Genomic DNA, 27,451 nt, shown 5'->3' on the forward strand with positions numbered 1-27,451 from the left:
TCATTAGAGAGATAAAAGAAGAGAAGACAGAGAAGAAAGGAAAGACGACAGAATAAAAGGAGGAGACGGAAGGAAAGATGGTCTTCGTTGCTATCGATGCGGGAAGATAGGCCATTTTTTTATGGAGTGCAAAGGACGACTGGACAAGGATGCAGACTACTACAAGAACAAATACAAGTACAATCCTAAATAGCGAAGCTTGATGGCTGAGAAAGAAAACTGGGTGTCTGATTCTTCGTCTGATGAAGAAGACAAGGCACTCATATGCCTTATGGCCAAGTCCAATGCAGAATCCACTTCCGACTCCGATGACCAGGTATGTGATTTTTCCCTTGATGAAACCAACTCTGTTCCATCAGAGTTAGAGTTCAGGGTCATTAAACTTTCAGTAGATTTTCTTAAACTAAAAGAAAAATTAAACTTTGAAAAATCTGAAAGACTAAAAGCTGAAAAAGAAGTTAGTTTCTACAAAAGAGAGACTGATCTTCTTACTGAAGAAAAGGCTGAACTGGTTAAAGAAAAAACTCGCATTGCATCACTGAAAAAATCAGAGGAAGAAAAACTGATGGATCTAAACAAGAGAATCTCTAAGGATTTAGAAAAGAAGGTGAAAGCCTTGAAAGAATCTGAGACAGAACGACTAAATTTAGTAGCTCTTAAGGATTTCTTTCAAAAAGAAAGGAAAATTCTTCATCAGAAGCTTGAAACCAATGAACTCTTGATGAAGAAATACAAAGATGCTCAAGATGTCTATGAAAAATTAAATGGACAAAAGGATTACCAAGGAATCGGATTCAATGATCTTGACTCTTTCATCGARRACAAGAAATCCACTCTTGAATCCACTTTTAAACTTGGATGTGTTCAAAAACCCGAATTTTATCCAAAACCTAAAGCAAATTTCAAAAGGGTAAAAGTCGATGGAAAAACCATTCTCTTGAGCAAAATTTTGAAAATGTGGTTTATGAGTGCAGCACAAGTAAGAACTTTGATGAAAAGAATGATGCCTAAAAACCAGAGACCGATGGAAACCCTATGGTTAAACCAGAGCCTCTTGTTATCAATTCACAAGTTCATCAGTAAGGAACCATCATCTGAAGGATCGATGAATAATTCAAGTAACCTTGAAAGTTCATCTGAGAAATCAGAAACGATGGAACTCCCAAAAGACTCTTATGAACCTTCAACCTCAGAACCCCTCTCTTCCAAGAATGTTCATGAAAATTTTGATTTTGAGAAATTGGCAAGAGACTTTTTTGATTCTGACTCTGAATAAGAAATAATTTGTGAGTCACCAGAGATCATTGAAGATAAGAAACCACAAATTTCGAAGCTCCTAATGAAATCTGAACTTCCAGAAGCTAAGAATTCTTCAGACAAAGAAAAAGGAAAGCTGAAAAATGTTAAGTCTGCCAAAGAAACGTCACAAGGCCCGATCATTCACTCTAAATTTATAAAGTTTACTTCTGAACAGAAACAGAAGTGGCCTGCTTTTAAAAATTCTAACCCGTATTTTTCTTCTCCTTCTGCGAAAGGGAAGAAGCCTCTCCTCAGGAAAGAAGTAAAACCCATGCCTGCCCCTTCGAATAAAAAGTCTGGACTAGATAGGAAGTTCGTAAAAACAACCGATGCTAGGAAAGATTCTTTAACTTTTGTTTTTACTTCGAGTTCTTCAAATAAAAAGAAATTTGTTAAACACTCTTGTCCTAAAACTCCTACCTGTTAGTGTTTAACTCTTTTACAAAATCTGAGGAGTCATATGTTAAACCATCAATGCATATTTTTTAAGCATGTTTATCGATATAAAAATGTTAAGTCTCATAAAAATAAGAAAAAGCCCAAGTCTGCAAAGGCCAAGGGCAATGGAAATCAGCCCAAATCCAAGAGGACTGATGAAAGGAAGATGTCAAACCCCCGACTAACAGATAAGGACCCATTATGAAATGGTTACCTAAAACCCCTTAATTTGTCTTGTAGGACCAGCATGTGCAACCATGGTATATGGATTTAGGTTGTTCCAGGCACATACTGGTGATAAAAGTTAGCTGTCCTCCTTCATCGAAAAATCTGGAGGCTCTGTTACTTTTGGAGACAACAGCAAGGGGACGATCAAGGGATATGGCACTCTCATCAAAGGAAACATATCCATAGCTAAGGTGGCTTATGTTGAAGGCTTGAAGCACAATCTACTAAGCATAAGCCAGTTCTGCGACAAGGGTCTTGAAGTTCTTTTTCGCAAAGGTTTCTGCATCATTGAAACAAAGCCCGGCCAAACCATCATCAAGGCGAAGAGAGAAGGAAATCTCTATCTTCTGGATTTTCGATCTTCTGTGGACCAAGTCACTCTCTGCCTTGTCTCCCATAGGAGTGATAAAAATTGGCTATGGCATCAAAAATTCTCACATTTAAACTTTGATGTCCTGAAGAAGTTAACCAAACAGAAGCTGGTCAAGGGAATTCCTGATCTCAACTTCAAAAAAGACCACCTCTGCTCACCCTGTGAGATGGGGAAGCTAATACGGGCTTTTCACAAAACCAAGTCAGAAACTTCATGCTCCAAGCCCTTGGACATGATCCACATCGACCTTTGTGGGCCAATCTCTACACAGAGCCTCTCTGGGAAGAAGTGCATCATTGTACTTGTTGATGAATTCTCAAGATACACATGGGTTGAATTGGTCAACAAGAAATTAGAAGTTCCTGACCTCCTCATCCTGATGATGAAAAGGCTCCAAGTCCTACAACGCAAACACATCAAAGTTAGAAGCGACAATGGAACATAATTCAAGAATACCAAAAATGATGAATATTTCATCAGTGAAGGTATCTCTCAAACCTTTTCATCAGCCAAAACTCCATAGAAAAATGGAGTTATTGAGTGAAGGAACAGAACCCTAGTGGAAGCAACAAGGACCATGCTCGCTTCATCTAAGCTACCAATCTCCTTCTGGGCAGAAGCAATCTCAACCGTCTGCTTCACCCAGAACCATTCTATCATTAACAAGAGGCACCAGAAGACCCCATATAAACTCATCAACCAACAACGTCCAAATGTCAAATATTTCCATGTCTTTGGGTGCAAATGTTTCGTACTCAACGATAGAGAATATCTTGGCAAGTTCGACAAGAAGGCTGATGAAGGCATATTCTTGGGTTACTCACAAACTGCCAAGGCCTACAGAGTATTCATCAGAAGGACAAAGATCGTCATAAAAAGCATCAATGTGTTGGCTTAGTTATTTGAGGACATCTTTGAAGAAGAAGCAGTCTCTAGACAAGAGCCCAAGGAAAAACTTCTTTCTAGAGCCGATGAAACACATGAGATCTCCAATGCTGAAGATACAACTATTTCTGAAACTCATGTTATTTCACCATCTACTTATTTTGTGTCTTCAGAACCAGAGCATCACTCTGGAGATGATCTCTTTGAGGGGGAGCATGCAGTTTCATCAGCCGATGAAGAACTGCATCGTGTTGCTCCAGAACCTCAATCTTGCACCAAGTGGACTAAAGACCATCCACATCACCAAATTATTGGTGATCCATCATTCGGTGTTAAGACGATATCCACAACTGCCAATTAATGCCTCTTCGCCAACTTTCTAAGTATGGTCCCTCTTGCCTCTACCCAAAGTGTAAACGGCTATTGGGACCAAATGGGTCTTCAGAAACAAGAAGGATGAAGATGGCATTGTAGTAAGGAACAAACCCAGGCTTGTTGCTAAGGGCTACTGCCAAAAAGAAGGGATAGACTACATGAAACCTTTGCTCCTGTTGCTAGGCTTGAAGCCATCAGAATATTCCTTGCCTATGCAGCACACAAAGGTTTCAAGGTCTATCAGAGGGACCTCAAATCTGCCTTCCTCAATAGTAGCCCCGTGGATTCAAAAATCCCAAGCATCTAGAGTATGTCTATTTTCTGGACAAAGCTCTCTATGGGCTCAAGCAAGCACCCAGGGCCTGGTATGATACACTCTCTACCTTCTCATTGCCAATGGATTCCAAAAAGATACCATCGATACAACTCTCTTTTTTAAGAAGCACAAAGGTGATATTTTACTTGTGCAAATATATGTGGACGACATCATATTTGGTTATACCAACTCTAAATTTTGTGAAAAATTCTCAGAGCTGATGAAAAGCAAATTTGAGATGAGTATGATGGGAGAACTCAATTTCTTCCTTGGTCTTTAAATAAAACAAACTTTACAAGGAATTTTCATTAATTAGTCCAAATATGTGATTGACCATCTAGAGAAATACAATCTCTCAAATTCATCATCGATTAGAACTCCAATGGCTACAGGAGCTAAGTTGTTTGTTGATCCATTAGGCAAAGCTGTGGATGTAACAACCTACAGAGGCATGATTGAATCAATCCTTTATCTAACAGTTAGTAGGCAAAATATTATGTTTGCCACATGTCTTTGTGCAAGATATCAAGCTAATCCTAAGGAATCTCACCTCTCTGCAATCAAGAGGATCTTTAGATACCTTAAGGGAACCCCTTCATTGGGTCTCTGGTATCCAAAGAACTCTGGCTTTGATCTAATAGCATATACATATGCAGATCGTGAAGATTGCAAGCTTGATAGAAAGAGTATGTCTGGAAGCTGCCAACTTTTGGGGGACAAACTAGTGAGTTGGACATCCAGAAAACAAAATTGTGTCTCAACATCTACAGCAGAAGTAGAATATGTTGCTGCTGCTAGTTGTTGTTCACAAGTGCTCTAGATGAAAACCCAACCGAAGGATTATGGGTTTCAATATGAAACGATCCTTATCCTCTGTGACTCCAAAAGTGCCATAGCAATCTCTGCAAATCCTGTGCAGCATTCCAAGACCAAGCACATTGATGTCAGGTACCATTTTCTTAAAGATCATGTAGAAAAGTGCACAATAGAGATGTATTTTGTTTCTACAGAGATTCAACTTGCTGATATTTTTACAAAAGCACTAGATGAGAAAAGATTTTTGTTTCTTATCAGCAAGATGGGTATGCTGAATCTCACCAGTTAAGGCAAACTATCATTTCAATCTAGAGATTCTCAATATCTCAAGGTTATGACAAAAGTGATATATTAAATTGGCCCTCATAACCAAGCACTCTAAACCAGAGCTTCTGGTTCTAAACTAGAACCTCTGGACAATTAGAAATACTTGTTTATATTTGACCAAAATTCATTTCTTTTGGAACCAGATCCCCTCTAGTCCAAAGAAAGTGCTTTGTGTTTTTCACCAAGTACACCCCTTTCCAACCAGAGCCTCTAGTTCTATAGACCAGAGCCTCTGGATTCCAAGTCCTTAAGACTAGAGTCCCTCTGGTCCAACTTGGTATGCCTTCATCCCTCTGGTTCAAATCCTTGGTTCTTTAGGTTTGCATTTTCCCACCCAGAGCCTCTGATTCCAAAAATGCTACATTAATGGAGTATTTTATCCATTGCATTCAACCAGAACTCCTCTGGTCCTTCTTAAAGAGTATGTTTTTATTCCAAGGGTTTAAAATGATAACCCAGAGCCTCTGGTTCATCTATCCACAGCCTCTGTTTCATCAAAACCCAATATATGAGTGATGAACGTGTTCATCACTCATAACCAGAGACCCTTTGGTTCTCCACCAAACTGTCATGACCAACCAGAGCACCTCTGATTCCATGACAAATCCATTTTTTCCAAATAAACCCATATTTGATTGAAAACATTTTTTTAACCAGAAGGGTGGTTCCTGATTGGTTTGAGCTTGTCTTCAAAGGTAAAAAGTACCAGGAGGTCCGAGGTTCAAATCCAAGTAGGAATAAAAATCATCTTGTGACCACGGAGGTTCAAATACGGTGACTCCGGACTATCTGCAAAGCAGGTGGTCGCCCTGGGATTAGTCGACTCGCATAGCGGGTTGGATATCCAGGTTAATAAAAAAAATATTGCAGCTTTTATGACTAAAAACCATACAACATGGGTTTTTAGAAGATCAAAACCTCGTAATTTATATTTATCTTCCAATAAAGATGGATTTTAAATTTAAATTTTTTTGGGGATTATTTTTTTGAGAATTATCCTTTGGGGTGATAAATGTTTTTAATGATGACTCCTAAATTACCCAAACGCCAAACCTCATGCACCTGACACCCAACAAAAGTATGTTCCCTAGAAACCCTTCACTTTACCTTCCATTCCATCCCACGTTGACACGTGTCCGACCCTACTTGCACCATCATGATCGTGAGCAATCTTTACGGCTCACGATCACACATCAATCCACTTTTTTTCCAAACGTCTCCAACCATATTATCCTCATATTATTTTATTATTATTTTTGGAATCAAACCCCTTCTCTCCCTCTCATTATAAATACATGTCGTCCCCAACCTCTCACCCTTTACGCTTACAAAAACTCTCAAGAACTAAAAACAACAAGAACAAACCTGCAACTCTTTGACCTACAACAATGTTCAGCCTTGCATGAATCCAACAACAATGACAACCACGTTCAATCAACCAACGCCGACAGCCGCATAATCGTCTTCCTCCCCATCAAGCCGAGCAACCACGCAATCGACCTCCCCCCACAACTGTTCGAGGACAGGTTTGCCATCTTAATTGAATTCTTCCAAAAGTCCATTCTCCAACCGGCCCTCACCCTCTCTGACAACGAGGTGACGGTGAAGTATGTACAAAAATATTGGCAAACCTGCGATTTCTACCCGGAGAACCGTGGGATCATGGGTGACATCGATGTCCCCAATGACATAGTGTGCTCAATCAAGATCTTCCACGCCAAAATTTCAAAGGTAATATTCATTCCCACCCGACAGGAGCTCGGGATTGCCGAATACACGGAACTGCCAACTAGTCATGACATTTTGCGCTTCATTAGAATGTTAGGCTACAACAGGGAACCCCGCAACGCTTCCGACTTTAAGAGGCAGTTTCTTCCACCCATGTGGAATGTCTTCTTCAGCGTCCTCAACCGAGCCCTTGCATGCAAACTTGGGAGCATGGACCAGGGCAACATCAACATAATGATCATCATGGATGGTCTCTTCTTCAACTTGCCTCTAGACTATGCTCTCCTCATCTACAACGAGATCCATGTTGCTGTGGTGAAGAAGAAAAAACTCATATCGGTGCTCTTCCCGCGTCTCCTTGCCCTCTTTATAAGGAACGGGATGAAGATGCACAAGTTACCCAGCGATGCACCATTTACTCCCCAATTTCTCATGAATGGTCATTGCCCAACCATCTCCAAGGATGGTTACCCCACGGAGAGGCCTTGTCAAGGGCCATGCTTAGTATCATTCCAGACACCTCCGCTTTTCGTAGGTCTTATGAAAGCTATCTGTTGGCCCAACAACCACGGCCAGCTACCCTATAGCACATAGGGCCCTTCCCTGACACTAGCGAGGGAACACAAGAGGAGACGTCTTCATCGGATGATGAAGATGATGATGATGACACTCCTCCCACCTCCCTCGGCCCTATACCCACTTCAATTCCATCTCCCCAACCTCAACCCCGGGCAACCACATCATCTACCCCTGGTGACCAAGGCCAAAAGGGTATTTAACAAGGACCGCGCAGTTCAATCCCAACCCAACCAAGCCATCCAGAGGCCATTCTTCGGGCCTTTGGAGATGACATTACTAAGGAACCCCGTCATCTATCACCTCTCTCACAACAGGGGGTCATGAAGACATAAGAGCTACTTCTCCTCATGGCTCCCCACTTCCCTCACACACAGAAGCATTCGTTGCTTCTGACTTTGATGTACCCATCGATCGTTCAGAGCGGTCACCCCTTCAAGCACAAACCCTCGATTCTTAGTTTAGCGACTAGGAAACACATCTACTTCTCTTCATCGGACTCTCAATCCGATGAGGAAGAGGTACATGAAGCAACATCACGAGATAGCTCATCTCTTGAGGGCTATCAAGAACGTGATGGAAGTCCTCCCTTGCCTCCCTCCCCACAAGGCATCAATGGAGGCGCCTCTAGAACAGAGGCTCAACCTACAGCATTCGTTGCTGTAGGGGTTACCCCCTTGCAGAATTGGTCACAGAGGCTAAGTTACAAGGCCTTTGCTAACTCGATTCAGCGGTCCTTGGATGACCTTAAACTCAACTTGGCGAGGATTGCTGAATCTACCCCTTCAATCGATCTTTCATCGATTCAGCAATCACTTGTGTCCCTTGAAGCTCAATCGAGGGACAACACCACAAGCATCCTATCCTTCCAACAACTGGTGGTCGGGCAGCACTACTTCCTCACCAACATTTTGACCACCAGAAGTGAATCCATCACCGCCACCCTCGCCGCCCTCTCGGTAAAAATTACAGCGACCGTTGAATCACTTGCCACCCTCACCACCCAAGTCAACAACGTAGCCAACTCCATCGCCACCTACCCACCACCATCATAGCCAATTTACCACAAACATCCCTACCCCCACCTCCCTCTGCAGCACCCACAACTGATGAAGCCTTCGAAGCCTTCAACGCCTTTGCTGTAGAGGTACGCACCCTCATATCTTTAAACCGCTCAAACCTTATCCGGATTAGAATAAATCGGACAAGAGGTGTCTGATTTAAGGAATAAGAATCATCTAAGTGACAATCCGGACAATAAATCGCTCAAGACATAGGCGATTTAGAAGAACACCGGTCAAGAGTCATCTGGTTTAAGAATAAATTGCTCAAGTGTCAATCGATTTAAGAATAAACCGCTCAATGAAGAAGTTAAATCGCTCAACGAAGAAGTTAAATCGCTCAACAAACAAGCAATTTAAAGACTTGAAAAGAACAAATGGGATGAACGATTTAGCAATCTGCTCAACGTAATCAAGCGATTTAGAAATCCGCTCAAGTCCTTGTAAAACATATCTAACCTTATCCAGATAAGAGTTTATCATATAGCCTTCTGTCCGGAATAGTCTAAATCAGACACTACATTGTTCGGATTTGTAATAAATCGGACAAGTGTTGTCCGAATTAGTCTAAATCAGCCAAACACTTATGTTTTCAAACTCTACATCTTTCAAAAATTAGATAATGTTTAAAAAACCTGTAAGAAAATTTTTAACTGTTAGTCCAAAACAGATAAAATCACTCCCCCTCAAAATATGATCAGATAAACAAAATGCAGATAAAGATCCACACTCCCCCACAAATATAGATTTCCACGATCAAGAAATTTAAAATCAGATACAAAAATTGAAACACTTACCTATATTTAAAAAATACAGATATTTGACCAAATAAATTTGAATTAAATACAACTCAATAAATTGAACTGTTTTAAAAAAATTCAAATTTTCAAATTAAGCATACCTAACTTAGATACAAGAAAGCTAAAACATTTTTCATCTAAAACTTTCGTAAATAAGTCAGCTAATTAAAATTTTGTATTTACAAAATACAGTTCAATGGTTCCTTTTTCTACATGATCTTTAATGAAATGATACCGGATATCTATATGTTTGGTCTTTGTGTGTTGAATAGGATTACATGAAATAGCAATTGCACTTTTAGAATCACAATAAATGGGAATTTTGTTAAAATAAAACCCGTAGTCTCTGAGTTGTGTGTTCATCCATAAAAACTTGAGAACAGCAACTTGCAGCAGCTACATATTCTGCTTCAGCAGTAGATATGACACGCAGTTTTGTTTCTTTGATGCCCAGCTAACTAACTTGTCTCCCAAAAACTGTAGATGTCCCGAAGTGCTTTTCCTGTCCAACATACAGCCTGCATAGTCTGCATCTGAGTAAGCTGTCAGTTCAAAACTAGTACCATTGGGATACCAGAGTCCAAGATTAGCAGTCCCTTTGAGATAACGAAAAATGCGCTTAACGACACTTAAATGGGACTCTTTTGGATTAGCCTGATATCTGGCACAAAGATGTGTTGAAAACATAATATCAGGTCTACAAGACGTCAAATACATTAAAGAACCTATCATGCCTCGATATGTTTTCTGATCTACAGCTTTTTCAGACGGATCAACATGTATTTTCGTTCCATGAGCCATAAGTGTTTTTATAGATGAACAGTTTTCCAAATTAAATTTCTTCAGGATATCAAAAATATATTTTGTTTGACAGATAAAGATACCCGAAGATAATTGTTTTACTTGAAGACCTAAAAAGAAGTTCATCTCACCAATCATGCTCAATTTAAAACGCGGAACCATTAAGGCAGAAAAGTTTTTGCAATATTTTGGGTTCGTAGATCCAAATATTATGTCGTCTACATAAATTTGTATCAGAATTATATCTGACATTTCCTTTTTAATGAACAGGGTTATGTCAATATTACCTTTCGAGAAGCCTGACTTTACCAGAAACTCTGATAAGATATCATACCAGGCTCTCGGAGCTTGTTTAAGACCATAAAGAACTCGGTCAAGGATGTAAACATGATCTAGCTTTGACTGATCCACAAAACCCTCCAGTTGAGCAACGTAGACTTCTTCCTTGAGAAGACCATACAGGAATGTTGTCTTGATGTCCATCTGGTACACTGTGAAATTCTTGTATGCCGCAAACGCCAGAAACATCTGTATTGCTTCGATCCTTGCTACCGGGGCAAAAGTTTTGTCATAGTCAACGCTTCTTGTTGATTGAATCTTTTAGCGACGAGTCGGGCCTTATTTTTGACAACAATGCCGTCTTCATCCTTTTTGTTCTTGAATACCCATTTTGTACCGATAATCGTCTTATTGTTGGGATGAGGTACCAATCTCCAGACTTTGAGTGCTTCAAACTGGTTCAGCTCCTCTTGCATCGCGAGTATCCAATCCGGATCAGCTAAGGCTTCAGATACCTTAGTTGGTTCAATATTACTCAGGAACGTGGAATATAGACACTCATTAGTTGTCGCAGACCGTGTACGAATAGGTGCTGATGGATCACCAATAACTTGATGTATTTGGTGATTTTTGGTCCACTTCTTGCTATGAGGTAGGAGAACATAGGAGCTTTGATCTAAGTTTTGATCAGTGTAAGTATTTGGGGAGTTTATCGGTACAGGTTCAGGTGAAGGTTCAATATTTGGAACTGGAATAGGCTGAATATCTGGTTGAGGTAGGGTATTTTCATCTTGTACGACCGATACCTCTAGCACTTCAGAATTTTCACCCTCTTCACGCTGACTTGGACCGTGAGGAGTTTCCATCTCTATTTTTTCATCAACAGCTTCCGTTTCTTCTTCTGTTTCAGTTACTGGAACATCAGGAGATGGACCAGATAACTGTTGTTCGGTTTGCAAATTCCTGGACAGATCATTAGACTGATTAGATTTATTTTTCAAAATATTCTTCATAAAAATTCTCAAACAATGAATCTAAATCAGCTTTATCAGAATTAGAAGATTCAGGTTGATTAGTTTTCCATGTAGTATTAATTATCAGCCCTGGTCCTGAACGAAATTGTTCAGAAGCCACATTAATGACTTCATCAAAGGAGACGTTCACGCTCTCATTGATGATTTTGGTCCTCTTGTTGTAGACCCTATATGCAACAGATGTCTTGGAATATCCAACGAACACCGCTTCATCAGCTTTAGCAGCGAACTTCCCTCTGTCCCCTTTGTCATTTAAAATAAAGCACCTGCAACCAAAAACTCGGAAGAATTTGATATTAGGTATTCTTTTGTTTATTATCTCATACGGAGTTTTACCAAACCTTTTGTGAATGAGGGATTGGTTCTGGGTAAAACAAGCAGTCGTGTTAGGATCAAGCACTTACCCACTACACCAAAAGCAATTGCCTTTGTGAAGGCGCAACTTTATTTCCCTTATAGCGTAGCAGCCAGCGCCACGTTTCGATTTAGGAAGATGCTGGAACCGTGACCAACAAGTCGCTACTTCTTCAGCCCATATGAATAATGGAAGCTTTGAACAGGTAAGTAATGTCCACGCCGCTTCCACCAATGTTCTGTTCTTTCACTCAACGACACCATTCTGTTGCAGTGTCCGGGTTGCCCAAAACATATGTGTAATACCAATGGATTCGAGGAATGACCCGAGTGTATTGTTCTTGAATTCAGTTCCGTTATCAGTTCTGATTTTCTGAACTAGCAGTTGCTGATTATTTTGGACTGTCTTCAAGAATGAGATTATTGTCTCGGCCGCTTCATCCTTTGACCATAGAAAATGGACCCAGGTATATCTCGAATAGTCGTCGACTATGACCAACACATACTTCTTTCCATTGATGCTTTGGACTCGCATAGGACCACAGAGATCCATATGGAGTAAGTGTAGAGGACGTTCGGTGTTAAACTCTGTATTCAACTTATGTGAAGTTTTCTTCAGTTTGCTCATCTCACATGCACTCCATACATGGTCTTTATGAAACTGTAGGTCTGGGATGCCTTTAACCAAGTTGTCACAAACCAACTTGTCTAGATATTTGAAGTTTAAATGTGAAAGACGTTGATGCCATAGTAGATTCTGCTTCAAGGATGCCTTGCATATCAAGCAAACATTAGTATCTGCTTGTGTGTTGGATAGGTCAATTGTGTAGAGATTTGATCTTCTGATTCCAGCAAGAAGCTCCTTACCATCAGTAGTTCGGATGCTGCACTGGTTAGCTTTAAAACAGACTTCTAAATTCTTATCACAAAATTGACCTATGCTAAAAAGATTATGTCCAAGTCCTTCGACATACGACATTTTGTTTATCATTAAATTCCCAGAAATTACGTCACCGTATCCAAGGATAGGCGTGTATTGATCGTTTCCGAACCTTACCGTACCTCCAAAATATTCAACATAGTTAGATAATAATTCTTTTCTACCAGTCATTTGTTTAGAACAACCGGAGTCTAAGAACCACACATGCCGGTTAACCTGCAAAAATGAATCAATTGGGTTTTGGTACCCATTTTAGTTTGGGTCCTTTAAGCTCAGTTCTCGTTGGTGGTATACTGTAAGTACCAAACCATCGTTCTTAAATATGAAATTTCTTAGATAAAGCAGTTAAAGCAAAATGCATGAAATGGTAATGCTTAAAAGAAGTAAAAGACTTAAGTAATTCGTTCAATCCACACGAAGAACAATTATTTTTACCATTTCTAATATCAAACAATTAATCAACTTAATATCTTTTTTACATAATTATTCAATGTAGAATCATTTAATACAGACTTAGTAAAATTATTCTTCTTCTGTCGAGTTGAAGATTTTTCTTTTTCTTTTACTCTCCAAACCTTCTTAAAACTTCAACGCGTTATCTGAAACAGGAAAAATAAAATCATCAGATTTAAATGAATGATGAACTTTTTGTTTAATTTTCTTAGTAAGCTTCTTCTGTTTCCTCGAATTCTTTTTGGTTTTATTCTTTTTATAATACAAATCCTCGGAAACATGTTGTTTATTAAAATTCTTTTCTAAATTTGAAGCTAAATTAGAATCCTCAGTCAAATCATTTTTAACAAGAAAATCTTCATGGCAGGGTAATTTCTTAGAAAAGTCAAACTGATCAATCTCATTATCCAAACAGACTTCTGAATTTAAGATATCTGAAAAATTAATTTCTTCATTTAAAATATTTATTTCTTCTGAATCAGAAGCTTCACTTAAAGATTTATTRCACGAAAAATACTCAGACTCAACATGTTCCGTTTTTACTTTAGAATTTTGTAAATATTCAATTTTATTTAAAAATTCTTGTTTTGTTAATTAAATGAAAGTCGTTCTTCATTTAAAATCTTTTCCAGCTGAACCATCTAAAATTAATGTTGGAGTATAAAACTTTGGTTCAGCAGGTTTTGATTCAAGCTCTGCTTTAGAATAACTGTGAAAATAATCTGTTGAAAGTACAGAGTCTTGATTTTTATAGCTATCATTTAAGTTTTTATAATCAAACGGAACCTGCATTTTGTCTTTTCTTTGATGATTAAAATATTCTTGTTGTTTTACCTCATCAGAAGATTTTGTAAATTTAATTGAAAATTCGGGTCCGCAATCAAGATATTCAAATTTATATAGAGTCGGGGTATAATATAAAGTTTTTCCTAAAAAATTTGGATTTTCGTACCCCAATCCTTCCCGAGGGTTAAAAAAATCTTGTTTCAAAGGGTTTGTTTAGAAAAATTGTTTCATCAGTCTGGCCTCTTTTATACAAAATTTCTTCCTTAGACTTCAGTTTTTCATTTAATTGAATTATTTGTAAATCAAGCTTACTTATTTTAACCATTAGTTCTTCATTAACTAATTCTAACGATTTATATCGTTCATTGGAATCAGATAATTCAGCTTTTAAGATTTTGGATTTTTCATTAAATGTTTTAGATTCAGATAACAAAGATTTAGCCCAGTCCAAGTTTCCAACATTTTCATCAGATAATTTGATGTATTTTTTTTTGCGTTTTTAATTCTTTTTCAAAATTATTTGAACGCATTTTTTTTTTGTTTTTTAATTGTTGCTGGAAAGATTGGAGTTTAAGCATAATCTTTTGCATATGTTTTATGCATGATTTTTCCAATACCTCTTCTTCCATTTCAGCACTCTGTTCTTCTCCTTCATTTGAAGAACAATTTTCAGTTCTAGCCATCAAGCATATATGTGCAACAGCTTCAGATTCTTCCTTCTCATCAGTTAAATTCAACCAATGATCATCTTCTGCCATTAGTGCTTTCCCCGTATCTCGTTGTTTTGAGAGAAGAATTTTTTTTTTTGTAATAGTCGGTATTTCTCGTTACCAGCTTTCTGCAGTTCACAGCAAAATGGCCTAGCTTGCCACAATTATAGCACTTTGTATGCTCGTCAACTACGCCTCTGACAAATTTATTCTTTTCTTCTGGCTTCTTCTCATACTTCTCAAATCTCTTTTCTTCATATTTCTTTATCTCACCGAATTTATCTTTAAATTCGTATTTCGAGCCGGACGAGAATCTTTGATTGTTCGAGTGCGGTCGTTTCTGAAAATTCTTTTGGAATGTCTTAGTTAGCATCGTCGTGGCATGTTTGATTTCAGACATTTCAGAGTCTGAATCCGAGCTGTTACTTTCTTCAATTGCTGATTCGCTTGACTGGCTGATTTATTTCACTTCCCCTATCTACTTTTCCCTTTGTTCTCAGATACAAAGGCTAAAGGATCAGCAACTTCATTTTCCTTCTTCTTCTTAGAATCTCGGATCTCCAAAACTTCTTCCTCGTTCGGCTTAAGAGTTTCATAAACCTCATGTATGTCGATATCAGATAAAGATTTGTTAAATCTGATATGGTTAGCATCATCATCTTTATTTCAATTAAACCTCATGTATGTCGATATCAGATAAAGATTTCTTCAACTGAGTTCCTATTTTGGAACCCATCATCATCTTTTCAATTTGAACCCACATGTTGTGACCAGATGATTTATGACTGTCAATGCTTGTGTAAATATCGTTGGTCAGTGCTTGCATCATGTAAGACTTGCATAACACATCAGCATGGGCTCTCTCCTTCTCTTCCGCATAGTAGTTGTGTTTTTCTTTTATTATTGTTCGTGTTGGTATGCCATCTTCAAGAATAGCAGGTGTCTCTCTATAGAATACATCAGGATCTTCCATCAAAGATTCCATTATCAAATCACCTTCTTTCATTCTTTCATTGAAATTGAGGAATCTATCCCTCCATTGGTTATAGTCCCCTCTAGACAGAATAGGTGGCTTGGTGTCAGTACCAATATCCATTGCTTCTCTTGAACTCATTTTCTCAGTTATGTATGATATAGGATCAACTGCAGTTCAAAATTTATATTAAAGGATTAGGATTCAAAAATTATTTCAATTAAATCTCAAACAAGGATTTGCACACATTCAAGACATAGAAAATATAAGCACACAAACTTATCCGGATTAGAAATCCAGTCAAGCTTATCCGGATTAGAAATCCGGACAAAATAGAGTCTTGAATTTCTAACAAAAACAAGTTATCCGGATTAGATATCCGGACAACAAAGGAATTTAAATCACACAATTAACACCAAATCCGGATGAGAAATCCGGTGAATTTCAACACTTAGTCAAAAACACACAATTAAGAAATCTCAAATCGGATGTTTCAAACACTTAGTCAATTTGTAAAAATGAAATACGGACGTATAAAGTCAACAAGTCAAAGTCAACTAAGTCAACTAGTCAAAATACGCACAAATCTGCTCAAAATTCAAATCGCTCAATTATTCAAACTTTAATCGTTCAATACAACAACTAAATCGCTCACCAAGGAAAGTCAAAGATCGTTCAATAATCCGTTCAAAAAGTCAAGGTCAAAATACGATCAACAAACTGTTCAAAAAGTCAAAGTACGACCACTTAAATCCCATACAACAGTTCAATTAAATCGCACAAAACTACACTTAAATCGCACAACAAAATCGCTCAGGTTACAACCGGATTATGAATAAATCGCACAATTCACAGATTAAATCGCACAACACACAAACGATTTACCAGGCGGATTAACCTAAATCGCTCACTAAATCGAACAAGAAGCAAACGATTTACCTTTAAATCGATCAAGACTTACCCGGGTTAACCTAAATCGCACAATCAATTCACAAAATATCATAAGACTTAAACCGTACAAGCTTTAAGCGATTTACACTTAATCCGATTAAGAGTTATACGAACTAGATTCAAGCAAAAACACAATTTTTAACACTTTTTCACCAAAATGGATCAAAACTTGCAAGAATATGAGTTTTTGAAGAACACGAACAGATTCAGAAAACTCAAAAATCGATCAAAAATGGTTTAAATCTTGATTAAAATCGAAAATGATGTGAATCAAAGTTGTTTAATATGTAAATGCGAATTCAGAAGTATGAATTATATCAATTAACAATCAAAATTTAAGCGATTCAAGCAAAAATTGCGATTCTGGATGAAGAACACGATGAACAGTTTGAAGAACACGATGAACAGTTTGAAGAACAGCAAGAACAGATCGATAAATCCTCTAAAATTCGTGCAAAATCCTCGATAATTCTGTTTAGTCCTCTAAACAAATTGTTGCAGTTTGCTCTGATACCAATTGAAATGCCCAAAATCATACAAATTCAGAATTAATCTTTAAGATGAAGATCAAGAATATGAGTAGAGAGAATTTTCACCAACCATCTTCTTTGATTTCTTGAGAGAGAATATTACAACACTAATCAGATTAATTGTAGAAGTTAATGACAATTACAAGACTAATTACTATTTATACTAAGAAAAGCATTAAAGTCTAACTATTACAAAGCTTAAAAAAAGAGAACTTGAATACAATCTTTAACGCACATACTTGAACCCAACAACAATGCATCTCCATCACCCCTCTAGTCATTGTCACTTAGAGTATTCAACACTTGCTCAATCAGAAATATCCATGCAAGAAGACTCATAAAGATTCATGGTTGAACACGCCTCCTTGAAAACAGCTGGAGATGACTCATTGACAGCTGGATTTCTATTTCGCCAAGGAGATTGAGATTATTTCCATAATTCTAGATAGATATCTTTTCCTTTAATATCTTATAGATATCTTTTCCCTAGACAGTTTTCTTCTAAAATAGATTACTAGTATAAATAGCTTTTACACTCCCTGTAATCATTGTCGTTCCTCCTTATCAAAGTAATAATAGTGAGATCTTTGACACTTCATAATTATCTTGAATATTCTTAAGTTGTTCTTCACTATTATTCATTCATTATTCATCCATACGACAAATTTAGATTCTTCATAACTTAAATCTTCGTGTTATTGAGAGATCTGGGATCAACAGAAGACTGAGAGGAAGAAGTGTCAGGAATAGAAGACGAAGGTACCAAACTTGAGCATGGACCTGTTAGTGACACTACCTTCCTGATCATAGGAAAAAAAACTAGACCAGTCTTAATCTTGGTGGGAATCTGAGCATTGATGATCTCAGAGGCTTTGACAGAGGCTTTGCACTATCCTTCATTGGTAACTTTTCAGTCTTGAGTTCAGCAATAGCTTGCTCACGCTCAGCTATAGCCTGTTCGCGCTCGATGGTGACGGTTTGGTTTACAATGACCTGATCTTTAAGATCTTCTTCGATCTTAGTCAACTCTTTGATCTTAGAATGACAAATCTTCAACTGTTCTTGAAGATCAAGATTAATCATTTATGCTTTAGATTTTCCATTCAGGGCATCGTAAAGGTCAACCGTTAACGTATCTAACGCTGATAGGCTAGAAGAAGAAGAAGATGGTTCATTCAGGAAACATACCTGAGCAAGAGAGGATGATGAGGGATCACTGGAGGTTGATGTCTCAAAAGTTTCTTCCTTGACATCCTTGGCCATTAAGCAGAGGTAGGCTGTATCTTCCTCATTTGAGGATGATTTGTTAGACGAATCAGCCCAATCATGTTCTTCAGCGATAAGACCTTTGCCTTTTCAACCACAAGGGTGGTTCCTGATTGGTTTGAGCTTGGCTATAAAGGTCAAAAGTACCAAGAGGTCCTAGGTTCAAATCCAAGGAGGAATAAAAATCCCCTTGTGGCCATGGAGGTTCAAATACGGGTGACTCCGGGCTATCTGTAAAGCAGTTGGTAGCCCTGGGATTAGTCGGCTCGCATAGCGGGTTGGATATCCAGGTTAATAAAAAAAACCTTTGACCTTTCGCTGAGAACTCTTCATCTTCTTGTACTTCTCCTTCAGCTTCAGATATTTATCGTCTTTAGCTCTAAAGGAGGATGAGATTTTTGAAGATGGCGTCGCAGTCTTCTTTGATCTGCATTCACTCGCAAAGGGACTTTTGCGTTGACAGTTGTAGCAGATCGCTGAAGCCTTTTCAATAGAATCTGACTTTGGCTTATCCTTAATGGTCAGTGAGGGAGATCTGCGGAAGTTACTTTTTTTGGCAATTCTTCTAAAAGACTTAGTTAGAAGAGCCAGTGACTCATCAAAGGCTGCAAGACTAGACTCTGAAAAATCCTCAGAGTTAGTGGAATCTAACTCCGTAAGTAGAAGAGAGAGGAATAGAAGAAGAAGATGGGAGTTCAATTGAAGAATCTTAGAGATCAAAGCTAACGAGAGCTTTTCATATATTTGGAATCTTTAATGAGATTCCTCTTTAGTTGTCGAGATTGCTCGTGATTAAGTAGTATCCCATAAAGAGAGCTTAGAGAGAGGGAGGACATATCGTTGGACATATTAAGACACATAGAATATGTATCCCAGGATTCTGGTAAACATTCCAGAAACTTTGTCAAAGTTTCAGAGTTGGAGTATTCTCTGCCAACCATCCTCAAATCAATAAGATGACAATTAAATCTTTGATGTACTTCAGACAATGTTTCATTTTTTTCACAGAGAAAGCTTTCATATTGTCTTACTAGATTAATCTTCCTCGATTCTTGTACTTGGGAAGTACCTTCATATCGAACACAAAGAGTGTCCCACATGGATTTTGAGGTCCTAAGCTTCATCACCGAGTGATAGACCTCGTCAGGAAGAGACATGGATATTATAGATCTTGCTCGAGTATCTATAGCCACCTTCTTCTTGTCTTCATCACTCCACTGATGAAGAAGCTTAGGAATCTGCCCTTCAGGGATCACGGCAGTCGTAGCTGTTTTAGGAACAGCTGGAGATATAGCATATGGAACATAAGGACCATTTTCTATATAATGTTGGATCTCAGGATCCACACCTTCCAAGAAAAGAGACATCCAATTTTTCTAGAGACTAAAGTTGTCTCTTATAAATCGGGGAGGTTTGGCAAAGTAGCCATTATCGTGAAAGTTTGTGCTTGTGTTTTGCAAAGCCATTTGAAAAGCAATAAATTATCTAGAGGAAGAAGAGATAAAAATGTTGATAAACAACTAAACAAGATGAGAAGAAAACACTGCTCTGATACCACTTGTTGGTCCCAGCCGGGTCTACAAGAGTTTTAGAGAAACGGTTTGTAGAAAGGGGGGAGGATGAATACAAACACAGAAAACTTTCATATTTAAAAATATATATTGATAAAGAAGGATCAATACAGATTTTTTGCAKATTGTTTGCAGAAATAGMAAAGGTAAAGATAACTTATCTAAAACAATCTAAGATTACATACAAATATACTTAGCAAATAGAAAAGATTTTCTGAAAAGATGAAGACAGAAAGATGTTCTTCTTGGGTAAGAACTTTAGAATTCTAGAGAGAGATTCTAACTTGCTTGAAGATAAGTAAACGTGTTTTTTTGATAGATGTGTGGTCTCACTTGCATGAAGAGAGCACTTAGTTATTTATACCCATTACATTAAATGCAAATCGAAAGGGTTGGAACACTCATCAAGCTTTAGGAGGAAAGTTTGTTCTTTGCAATAGTTAATAGTACATTTGTGTATTCATGAGCAGACATTCTTTTGTGGAGTTGGTGGACACTGGAGTCGACTAGTCGGCTCCGTGCAGTACTATACTCTTGAAAGGGTATGGGTTTGTCCTTTGTGTATGGAAGGACAAGACAAAAATAATCATGCAATGCAAGCTTCATTTGATCGTTGAATGCTGGAATAACGTTGGAGGTCTCTTCAGCATTCACTGAGGTTTATGTAGTCTTCACACATATGTTGACCATGTTGTAATCAATGAATACCGCTTCAGATCACGAACGCACCAGTCACTAATCTTCAGTTTCAATCTTCGACATTTATTGAAGGTTCTTTGGTGTGAGTTTTGTCTTCTAGAAGTATCGATGTCGTTGTAGGATTACAATGCATGTATCAATGATCACTGAACAGACTCAGTGATAATCATTGGAACTGAAAAGACAGAAACAATAATACTTCGAAACGTAAAAGGGATTATCATCAAATCAATGAGAAAGAGAATCAACAGAGGAATTACATTTGATGGCATTGAGGGTTGTGTTTGCTAGAAACATCATCGGAAGACGAGTTTGTTAAAATGACCAAATCGAGTTCGTGTTCATTGTTCGTTCGAGATCGATGATAGTTCGAGAAAAGGAGGAGGGTGGTGTCACCAGGGAAAGGTAAACATTGGAAAAGAGAGTCGCCGAAGAAAGGGAAGTGAAGGAGAAGAGAGACGCCAGAGAAAGGAGGAGAGACGTTGAAGCTAAGGGAGGGCGGAAAATTTATGATTCAAGAAGAAAACTCCAACGGTTTTCTCTTTGAGTCATCCTCCGCCTTCCTCCTCCTCAACCATCTTCTTCAACCTTCCATGTCTTTGCTGTCAGACCTGGACAATGGATTTGATTTTGAGTAGTAGAGTTTTATGGATTCGATTTTTCTTTTAAGGTTTATTTTGAGTAAGAGGATTTGACATTTCAGATTTGGATGAAAAACTAGGAGTAGATTCATGAAGACACAATCATTGAACAAATACAAAAACATATAAATGTAATTGATGGGGAGATGAAGATGCTTGGGGAATGGGGATAGGTGGCATGTTCTTCAAGCTCACTAGCAAAAGACATTTAATCTATTAAATGTTTTTTAATATTAGTTTGTTTTTATTTTTTAAAGGAAAATAAGAAAATTGGGTAAAAAGACCAAAATGCCCCTCACATGAGGGGCACATGGCACCCTTTATGCGCCAGTGAGAGGGACTGATTTGGGCTCCGAAACACAATTTTTGGACCACCAGTGTATTTTATGATTTCGAGGGACAAAAACCAAAAATGAAAAATTCACAAGGTACCAAATTTACACAAAAGATCATAAAGTACACTGGTGAAATCTTATTCTTTTTATAGAACAATGTTTTCTCTTTTCACAATATCTTACAAACACTTCTACATAAAAGATCATTTTTTTGGCTTTTCCAAAATATCAAATGTTGATGACCAAAGTTTACCATCTCATAAAAATTATCGCGGACAGAAATATTCGTCTCTTATCTCGATAATCTTTAATCTTGTATCATGCCGCTTTCCATGACATGTTTTAATTATTTAGGGGGTGTTTGAGATAGCTTATTTAAAATAACTTACGCTTTTTTGAAAAGTACTTATCAATTTATGTGGTGTCAAGTCAAAGTTTTATAAAAAGTGTTTGGATTAACTTATGACGGTCAAAATGTAATAAGTTGATAATTATTTCTTATTTTTCCATCCAAATACTAAAAACTCTTTATTACCGGTACCATACGGAAATAAGTTAATAAGTTAGAAGAGAGTAACTTATCAAAAACTCCTTATCACCGTTGTCAAACCAATATAATATTTCTTTTTTTTTTTTATTCAAACACTAAAAGCTTCTAATTACGGGTATCAAACCATAATAAGTTAATATGTACTTTAAATAAGCAATCCTGAACACCCCTTAATACGATTGTGTTTTTGTATTTTTTTTATATACTCGATATGTTGACAAAAGCAAAATTATATTTGCACAATTTGATATAAATATTAGTCTAATAATAAGTTGAGGTATGTTTGTATCATCAAATTTACATGATTATAAAAATTATATCTTCTTCTAAAGGCAACAAAAAATTTCTTAAAACACAACATGCATCATTTAAGAGATTAAATCCTAATAAATTTATCTTAAACAAGTAAATTCCTGCAACATGAACTGAAATTGAAGAAAATGTCCATTCTGACCTATAAAAATTATTATTATGTGACTTTAAAGCAAAAGGAAAACAAACAAAAAATATATGGTAACATTTGCTTACTCTCATGACTCGCCTGCTTCAGGGTCATCCCTGAGGGAGGGCGGCATAAGGCATGGCAATAGAGCAGGTTTTACAATCCCGGCCCCGGTTTCTATTAACGGCCCCCGGCGGGTACGGGGATTAACATTCGATCCCCGGTCTCTTTTGTGTCAACCCCGGTCAAACCTCCATTCCTTGTTCCTCGTTCCAGACCCGGTCCCTGACCCCGTTGTTCTGGTGAAGTGAAAACTGAACATGATTACGTGAAGAAGCGGTTGACTGGTCGTGATCTCGTGGAGTCTAGAGAGTCTCAATTCTCAAATCAATTGTTAAACTAAAAACTAATGGAATAAATAATATAAATAATATATATTAATAAAATAAACTAATTACATTATATACCGGGTACGGGTCGGGTCGGGTGGATACACAACCCGACCTCGACCCCAACCTTGGTTTGAGCTTACCGGGGATCCTTGGCCCCATCCTTGGGACCCGATTTAGCGGGGAATCCCTGTTTGGGTCGGGTAAACCAGGTTCCTCACCGGACCTGAGCAAATCACCATCCTTAGGCGGCACAGACGCATGTCCAGGGCCCAAAAAATATCAGAGGCCCAATTTTTTTCTCAATACATTAGTCTTAAAAAAATAAATGAGCCCCAAAACATTGTAGCAATAAGAGGTAAATAAAATTTAGTAGATAATATAGACCTAAAAGTATATTAATATGAACTAATTAAATCGGAGTAGAAAAAAAAAAGAATTGGTCATTCGCATATGCTATTGTTTATTATCTCTCTAAGTTTTATCTCCTACCAAGATCCAGTGTTATTGGCTATTGCTATCTCTATATGTCTGACTCTTTTCGTGCTTCAATAATTTAACATTAAGCTCATGTGCTTGCTATTGCTATATACTTTTTATGGATATTTTCATCTATTTCTACTTCTATTAACTATTGACATTTGGTTATGTTGTTTTTGTTGACTATTATTATATATTTTTACTTTTACAGAATTGTGTGTCCCACTACAATGATCAATCTTCATTAAGCTCCATCAATCTTCAACAATAATGGCAGATTACAGATATGAACATTAAGAACATGTAGGAGAAGTTGAGAGAAAAAGTCAATGCATCCAAATGTGGTTTACGTAACAGATTTTACAATAATGTTCCCCTTCTTAAATTAAAAGACAAATACCCTATTTATAGGGTCAAACTTCTAAACATGGTCAAAGTCAAACCTGTCTAAGAAAAGTCAAACACGATGACTTTTACAATTAGACAATATTTAACTTTCAAGACGAATATAATTTAATACTGATTTTCAGTCCTAACAAGAATATATTATACCATTATTTGATAATCAATCTATTGTTCTTATTAGTTATGATGTGTTTCATGGTTTTGTGATTAATCCATAAATTTTTTCTACTAAATGTATTTATTTATGTCTTGTATATAAATCATGTTCCATAAACTTCTAAGCGTAACATCTTATTTTAGTTGAGGAAAAAAAGAAGGAAAAAGAAATTCAAATGTTTTCATCAATTCTTTGACTTATACATCTTTCACTAGGATTCTACTACACACCACAAGATTCAATATAAGTGCTCAAACAACCATGCATTGAACTTAGAGAGGTAATATGTCTCATTTATTATTTATTCTTATTGGAGCTCAACATATCATCTTTTCTTCCACATTTTTATCGATTATTATTTGTCTACTTATTTAGAAAATCTTCATAATTTTTTTATTACTGATCTCTCATTGACTCACATGATAACTTCCTCCACACAAGTTCTCTTTTTGTATCAAAATAACAATATTTCTTGTTATAGGAACTTAAAAAATTCTTATTTTTCATAGAAAATTATCAACCATAGTTTCGGTACTCTTGATTGTTAATTACCTAACAAGAAACACATAAATTTAAGTATTTTTTTATCTATATTAAAGAAAAATAAGATTCTTTCCTCAATGAATTATTAGAATTTCTTTTATCGATGAAAAACATTTATTGATTTTTTTTGTATTTATCGAAGACCCTTATTTTACATTCATCCAGTACCTAAAAAATATCAAGAATGAAATTGCCCGCTCCCCGATGACAACTCTCACTATGCATTTCTTTATAAGGGGCTGTTCGGTTGCGGCTTAATGGACTGTATAAGCCATATGGCTTATTCGCACAGCCATATCTAGTTGTTCGGTACGGGCTTATTCGGTCAGCCCATGGCTGAACCACTCAGCTACAAAACATATCTCTTTTGTATTCAACTATTAATTTCCTCCACTATCCCTCTCTAATGAAGAACAGATTTCAGGACCACCCTGCTTTAGGGTAAAGCTTGGTTCGAACTTGTTCTCAGCTTCGAAAATTTTCACGTCAGATCCAAAAACAAGCTTGCAATATGGACTGTAAGCTTCATCTTTAGTTAGTGGATACAGTTTAGATATCTTTCTCCTACTCAAACATCCTGGCTACAACCTCCATCTCTAAGATGTATTCTCCTGATTTCATTAGACACCAACGGATACGATGTTGGAAACGGATCAAGATGAAGATAGATCTGCAGAAGATAGATCTTGATCTTCATATTCCACAGTTGAACGAAGAAGCATAGATTATTTGTACAAAAGTTCCTCATGAGGAAGGAGAGGTGTTCGGTTTAGAAGGGCATAATGATGACTAGTTATTGATCCTAACAAAAACCAATCACCAATCGCAAAATATACAGCCTCACTGCAATTGAAACCTAAGTTGTACCAAACTCAAAATATCAGCACAATGTTACTGTAGGGTGATAAAGCTATGGATAAGGAGATCAGGAAGAAACCAAACAAACTCAATATCCACTATTTTTAACAAACCAAGGAAACATATTGACTATTTGTGATTATAAATCATTTTTCAACATTTTTGTAAAACTGTTGTTTTATTCGGACAAAAATAAAGACTGGGGGTAAAATGGTGATTTCTGACATTCAGAATGTTTATTCAGCACAACAACCGAACAACAACTTGTCTGTTAACTTACAGACATCTATATCAATACAAACAACTATATCCATACAGGTCTTAACAGAAAACGAACCGAACAACCCCTAAGTCATGTATTAGAATGGTTAATGGAAATTGTATATAGCCGTTTCGTTTTATTAATTCATTATTATGCTTAATTATTGATCACTTAAACAATAAGTAGGAAATAGTATATTCATTTTATTTTATTAGAATAGTACTCGCACAATTCAGCGAGATACATCTCGATTTTAATATTTCATTTTTTTGTCTCAGTCAATGTTATAATACGGTTTTATGTGGTTTTGAGAAAACGATAATGTTTTTATTTTGAAAAAAAAATATAAATATAAATATATATCATAAAAATTTGAAAAAATTATTGATATTGGTACCAAACTAACTACTTAAATTCTCTTTTTGTGTATTTCTTTAATTCATTTTTTTATTTTTGGTTCAATAATATAACTTTTTATAAGATAATAATTAAGTATTTTGTTAAAACTCAATGATTATTCTAATTATATTTTAAATTTTTTATATTTAAAATAAGATGTTTATCCTCTATTTGATTATGTTTATCTGCAGTTAGTTAAACAAATTCAAACATGAAGCTTTAATAAGTTGTACTTACGTATAGTTTACTTGTAATCTTCAATTTTAAATAATATGCATCAATAAACAGTACTTCATGCATAAAAAATAATTTTTAAAATTTTTTGTCAAATGTTTTATAATATAATCTATATTATATTATAAAGCATTTGACAAAAACTCTTAAAACCGATTTTTTATGCATGAAGTACTGTTTATTGATGCATATTACTTAAAATTTAATATTACAAGTAAATTGTGTATAAGTACAACTTATTAAAGCTTCTTACTTGAATTCGTCTAACTAACTACACATAAACATAATCAAATATTGGATAAACATCTCATTTTAAATATAGAAAATCTAAAATATAATTACTATAATCAATGATAACTAACAGAATACTTATTTATTACCGTTATAAAAAATTATATTATTAAATTTAAATTAAATTTATTTGTTACTAAACCTTAATTAAAAAATTTAATTAATTAAATTACACCTGTTGGACCCAGATACTCTAAATTTGCAGAAATATTGTTTGCTTAAAATAATACTTAAGAACAACATGCATTTTTATTGATTAAACTAGATATTCAAAGGAAAACGTAAAGCAGTTAAAACAACTCTTTGAATAACCAAATCCTTTTATTTATAAATGATGAACAATTGAAGAACAAAAGTAATCTCACAAGAGTTTGCGCATAGTTTAAGTCGGCTCCTTCAGGTCATTTGAACCTGAGGCGGAGGCCTCCTTTTATACACTTGTGTCTAACTAACTATGTTATAAATTAGGCATGAAACTCTGAGCTGACTAGTCTGCATCCTTATCATTGACTTCCTTGAATAGTGGAGCAGACTTGGTCAAGCCGCCTTTAAGTTGTTAAACGCTTGCGAGAATGTCTGGACTAACGCGCGCTTTTTGTGAAGGTGGTAACCAGATGCTCTGCATGAACATACAGAAGCTCTGCATGTACTATGCAGAGGCTCTACATATGCAGAAGCTCTGCATGTACTATGTAGAAGCTCTGGGTCTTGGAGTTGTTGCTTGGAGTCAAGCGCTTATGCTTTTTAGCGCACAAGACTTCAACGATCACAGAGATAGAGCGCGGGCTCTGTATAGCGGAACCTTTACTCTGAGTAAGAGCTCTGGTCCTTGATCCTCTGTATGAGAGCTCTTAGCCAGACAACTTCTTTAGAAAAAGTCCTATTGACTAGAGCAA

The sequence above is a fragment of the Cynara cardunculus genome (genome assembly GCF_001531365.2).
Source record: "Cynara cardunculus var. scolymus isolate 2C chromosome LG 13, CcrdV1, whole genome shotgun sequence".
NCBI lineage: Eukaryota > Viridiplantae > Streptophyta > Magnoliopsida > Asterales > Asteraceae > Cynara > Cynara cardunculus.